Below are 6,016 nucleotides of genomic sequence, written 5' to 3' on the forward strand. Positions count from 1 at the left end.
GGGATGTAACCCTGTTTTCCAAATTAACAATAATAGGAAACATAGAAACAGAACTTTGTTTGGCCACAATCTATGACCTGGACGGTGAACGTAATCTTTTTGAAGAGGCATGGGCAGCATACAAGTGCCTTTGTGGGGGAGGAGAGGGCGATTGGGGAGAACAGGGAGACGAGAGCATGGCGCGAGGCGCATATTCGTTCGGGAAAATGAGAGCGAAATGTTGGATAGGACATTACACACCTTCCTTCTTCCTACACTGTAGAAGCGCAGAACAAGGTTACCTCGTTGCCATAACTGACATTCTGCAGCGCTAACGCCATGTTTAATTGACAGCGTGCTGGCGAATAGTCTAGTAGCCTAATATAATTAACAAGACATGGATTAATGACTGCAAACGAAGTTCTAGTTAACTTGGACTGTGACGCAGTAAAAATGGTTGGTGATGGGCCATTGCGGCGAGAATGTGAGGGGGAAAGCGACAATGCCGATATCAGCTTCAACAATAGTAGAGTAGTAGAGTAACTTTATTGATCCCCAGGGGGGAAATTCAGGAAATTCATCATTACTTTACCAGGAATTTAATCCAACTAAATAGGCCTACTTTGTCCTCATTTCTTAGCCCATATGGACTAGTGTCTACTAGGCTAAATACTGTTGGCACGTAGCCTACAGCAGACTATATAGCCTAGTGCTGCACCATGCATGTGCTCATTGGTGGGTTCACAGTTATGACACTGTCAATGCTCAGCTTTTGGGTTCACAGATAATGGGATGAAGTGAACATCATGGACCAGCTGAGACAGGGCTGCCTGCTGAGCTGTGCTGTTAACTCATCATCCTGTCTCACATGTGTAGCCCCACCCCCCATACGCACACACACACACACACACACACACACACACACACACACACACACACACACACACACACACACACACACACACACACACACACTGCAAAAAACGAAAATCTGTACAAGTGTAATATACTTGAATTCAGCATTTTGGTCTCATTACACTTGTTTTTGAATGTATTTTCTTGGTAAGACTGACTATTGTTAAGATTATTTGACTTGTTTCAAGAAAATTCATCTTTTTTATCCTACCTAGATAATAAAACTGGTTCTGAGCAGCTTTTTTCTTAAAATAGAACACATACTGACAGAGTCGCATTAACAATTAGACTGTGAGTACATTTTTACTTGTTTCAAGACAATAAGACAATCCAAATGAACCTGTTTTAAGAACTGCCTCGATCTCACTAAGATATTCTAGCTAATCAACTGTGATTGCATAAAAATGAATAGGGCCATTGAGATTTCCATTCAAGATTCATAGCTTTGACATTTCTGTTGTCTGTGCAGCATTTGGCATAGCAATTTCATGATTGTAAATCTGTATCCCATCTCAATGTGTCAAACACTTGAAATTCACTGCAAAATATACTGTAGATGAATCACTAAAATATATTTAAAAAAAAAATAGGGAGTCCCATTTCTGTGATTATTGTCTTTCCTAATTGTTACCAAGAAACATCCATTTCAGAGATGATATTCAAAAAATCTAATCTTTGAACTGACATATGCCTCTGACGCCTTGATACCGCTGATGTGTGGCCCAATTCTTTTTCATGAGCAAATATACTGTTTGTTTGATGGGTAGCCTACTTTCGTCAATTTTGCTATGATTGTATTTATTTTATTTTTTTAAGATTGTTTTTGGTCTTTTTTACAACTTTATTGATGACAGGACAGTTTGAGAGGTGGACAGGAGGCGAATGGGTAGAGAGATGGGAAGGGGTCGGCAAATGACCCGGACCGGGAATCGAACCCGGGTCGGCCACACGGCAGACGAGTGCCCTACCAGTTGCCCACGGCAGGGCCATTTTGCTTTGATTTACAAGACATTTGCAGACATTTTATAGGCCTAATTTAATTTAGAAATTTAGAATAAAAAAGAATGTTTTGACTCTAACCTCATGCACACGTGTCTCATCATGGTACCCAGTGTGAAGGTAAATGTTGCATGTTAATGTTGTTTAGGGGGCACGTTGTTGTTCAGGATGCTGCTTTTTAAAGATGCTGCTCTGTCTCAGTTTTTGTAAAGTTTCCATCATCAGAGCAAAAAAGGTTGTGAGTTATTTCACTTAATTCTATGATAAGATGTATAGCATGGTCCTTGCTGCTGATAAAAACAAAAGTGAATATCTTCAGAAATATCAGCATCTGTCCAGACAACATTTTTAGTTTGTTATCTATTATTAGATTCCATCGTTACACTAATTGGACATGTCTTGTATAGGCATATTAATATGCAAACCTAGGCCTATAGCCTACCTGAAGTTATAACATCTAGATCAATATGATTTGACAAAATAAAGTGCTTCAATGCACGTTTTATTTCCTTTTGCACAACTGCAACAGCAAGGGCAACAGGTTTTTTTTGTGTTCATTTAAGGCACACTCAAAAAATGTTTCTGGGTCCTGGTAAATATTAAGAAATATGTATACAAACAATTTAAGGAATATTGTTGTAAAATGGAAAAATGATTCATTGAAATCATATAAACACCATTTGAACTGTCCGCGTATTAACTTTTAAACAAATAATCTAAACAAATAATGTAGGCCTATGCACTTGAAAAAAGCTCATAATATTAACTGACATGCACATCACACTCCAGAACAGTAGGTGGCAGTAAGAAATGAATCGCCTATTGTCGAAACACATTTTCATTGACGGTATTTATCTTCTTCCTGCTGGCACCAAGTTGTTACCTTATTGATACAGAAATATTTTACATAAATCAAAACTATATATGTGAAATTCATGCTGTAATTCAGGTGGGATAACAAACAAAAACAAAAAAAATCACCAAAGGGTAAAACCGGAAATGGAATTACGTCACTTCCTGTTCGTCAGTTGGTCTCCTGCTTTGAAATTGAGGCAATCGTTTTCAGCCGGGTAAGTTTCACAATCCGTTTCAATCCTTGTCATCTTTGGCAATATGCTTGTATTAAGACACTATTACAGTCATTTGTGAAGTATACTACGCTATTGTGATGTTTTTGGCGTTTTTGTCTGTATGGAAAGTTAACTGATACGAATATTGTTAGATCATGCTGTGTGATCTGACAAGCTGTTTGTCTTGCATTCAAATATCCACTCTTAAACATTAGCTTATCTTGTGCAACATCTTTAGGAGTAAAAAAAATTACCTTAAGGTTTATCCAGTCTGAAGTGTAATTTACCAGCATAATTATTTTAAACACAATTTAACACCTGCTGCTGTTTAGCTTAGCAGCTAGCTATTGCTCTCTAGCTTGCTATTGCCCTGTAATGCCCCACATGTTACTCAAAATATGTATTATATTTTTTGTAATGGGCGTCACTATTGGCCAGTCCTGAATATCACCTTTGAAAAGCCATGTTTGCCGATATTGTGAGAAAAGGTTCACCTCTGTTTTTCAACTTGACAGATGGTTACCCCCTGTGCTAGTGGAAGATGTGACTTTGAAGACAGTCATTGTAAAAGGTAGGATTTCTGTCCATGTTCAATTGTTTTACACTTTACCCTCTGCTTGAACACTTTACTTACACCAAAGCAAAATGAGGATAAAAATATTTTTTAGCCAATTAGCTGTCATTTTCATGTTGGCATGGTGTCAACAGTTATTTTGTATTGTATGAAATATGGATATGGTGAAAAATATTTTAATTAACTTTAATTTCACGCTGTCTTAAGTGGCTGTAGTCACGTTATTTACCAATATTCTTAAATGGTGACAATGTTCCCAGGTCTAAAAAGTGGTGACGATGTATTTGATATGGCAGATTATATTTGGTTGAGGCTACTCTACTCTCCTTGACCCCTGGTCTCAACTTAGGTTTTACAAGAAGTCAGTCAATGCCATTGTGATGTTAGCCCTCATCTTATCTTGTAATTTCTGTAACATCAACTCCAGCAGTCTAATTATGTGTTTTGTCATAGGTGCAAAAGGCTTGTCTAAGATAAGCTGGCAGTCTACACCGCATGGCCTGCGTTGCTGACATTGAGTGAAGTAAGTGTGGTGGTACATTATGTCATAACAGATAGTATTTAAGTGTTGTTGTATGTCTGTCCTGTAGGATGTCTTTGTGGCTTGACCACAGGTGTTGCCCCACCTGCAGGCCCAGAGATAGAAAGACATAGTGACAAGTCACAGGACAGACAGGAAGCACAACACAACTGGGCCTGACAACCATGTAATTTTCTTGTAATGTGTCTTTGACAGGTTAATGCAGAGTTCCTGTGCCTGACAGATACTTGAGGAAGCATCTTGGAGGTTGTCAAGGAGAAGGGAGGCGTTGCCAGAAGGAAGGTAGGATAACTCATGGCTCCAACAGCTAATGGAAACATTGTGTTTGAGTTGCAAACAATCTAATGAAGTTGGGTATTAGGTATTAGAAGGTCAGACATTAGGTGTGGGAGATGCATGGCCCACCTCTAGGTTCACTGACTCTGAATTTTGAACAGTTCTGATTATGGTGTTCACAAACGATCTGCACCCCAATAAAGAGAGCATGTGATAAATGGCACCTGCATATCACTGACAAGCACACTATTAAATGCCCCCTATTAGTGGCCATGGTTGTCATTCACTAGATATCAGCATTTTTACATTTAGTGCCATTAAAGCTACATAAAAAGTGTGTGCACAGTGTTAAGCTTTCTGCATTGTCTTTTTCCATCAGGACTGGAGTGGCGAAGTGATCCAAAGGCAGACTGCACATCTACGTATAGGTTTGCAAGGAACATCCCGTGCCAGAGACTGTGATACAAGGCATGGAGCTGTACAGTGAACTCGGAGCATCTCTTGTGCATGTGTGATGCTGTTTGGACTCGGTTACCGGTATATACCCTCAATCTCAACTCTGTGGATTTGGATTTACAATTTTAAGTATCCAGATGAACTGAAATATATGTTCTGGTGAATTTGGAAAATATGCCCAAAAGGTCCAATCACTATAAACTACAGTAAATATGTTGGACACTGGCAATCTCAGGTTCTAAGCCATTGTATAAAAGGACAATCCATCGCATTTCTATTAATACTTTTGTGTGCTGTTCTCTGATCTGAGCTGATGATTTTTTTTATCCTTTTTTGTCTTTTGTCAGCATGGCATTGAGTATCATTGAGGGGCTTTTTTCTAAACATTTGCTATGCAGATTAAAAGATGAGCACTATAATGAAAGGCGTAATAACGCCTCAGTAGCACTTCATGGACACATTGATATCATAATTAAAAGCATTTCTCTCTCCCTCTCCTCCCCCACTTTGGGAAAGAATCAAAGAGTCAAAAGTGCTCCTGCGGGCAGTTGGTTAATTCTAAAATGTCCATTCACAAATAACATCTTTTTCATGAATGTCTAAGTAAATAAGTGAGTAAATAGACACATACTGTTCTGATGAGAGTATGCTTTTTGGCCTAAGATATCTGACTGCATATCTGACCCAAGCGATTATGACATTACTTAGAATTTGATGGTGGTTGTAAGCATTCATGAAAAAGATGACATTTCTGAACAGGCCACATAAATTAATGTGTTACAGTACACTGATAATTTCAGGTTTTCTGTTTAATTTCTGTTTAATCATACGTTATATTGTCTAGATTTTGGTGTTTTATTATCGTTTGACTGCATGTTTGTCCAGCTGATGAAATATTAATAAAAGAAATGTTTTGAAGTTCTTGTCAAGTATATTTTTCTCATACACCTAAACAAGATAATAATTCTACATGAGAAAATAAGTATTCTAGCTAAGAAAATCAGACTAGTTTTAAGACTTTAAATAAGCTGGAAACAAGTAAATTTGCCTTGTTTTAAGCGTCTTGTATGCTTGTTTTGAGCAATAATTTCTTGGAGGACATCTAATTCTAAGCAATAATGACTAATAAAGGAGAAGAAATTGCTTAAAATAAGAAAAAAAATCTTAACAAGCGACAGAAAAATAAGATTTTTATACTTGTTTCAA

The 6,016-nt window shown here is 37.8% G+C and overlaps 1 long non-coding RNA gene across 1 annotated transcript; it reads left to right on the plus strand.

Moving 5' to 3' along the window:
• Positions 1 to 2,742: 2,742 nt before the first annotated feature.
• LOC134443290 (uncharacterized) lies at positions 2,743 to 5,632 on the plus strand. The gene is made up of 5 exons (XR_010033627.1): positions 2,743 to 2,963; positions 3,479 to 3,534; positions 3,991 to 4,060; positions 4,274 to 4,360; positions 4,734 to 5,632. It is a non-coding gene; the product is annotated as an uncharacterized LOC134443290 (long non-coding RNA).
• Positions 5,633 to 6,016: the final 384 nt, after the last annotated feature.

The sequence above is a fragment of the Engraulis encrasicolus genome, unplaced genomic scaffold, assembly GCF_034702125.1.
Source record: "Engraulis encrasicolus isolate BLACKSEA-1 unplaced genomic scaffold, IST_EnEncr_1.0 scaffold_29_np1212, whole genome shotgun sequence".
Lineage (NCBI taxonomy): Eukaryota > Metazoa > Chordata > Actinopteri > Clupeiformes > Engraulidae > Engraulis > Engraulis encrasicolus.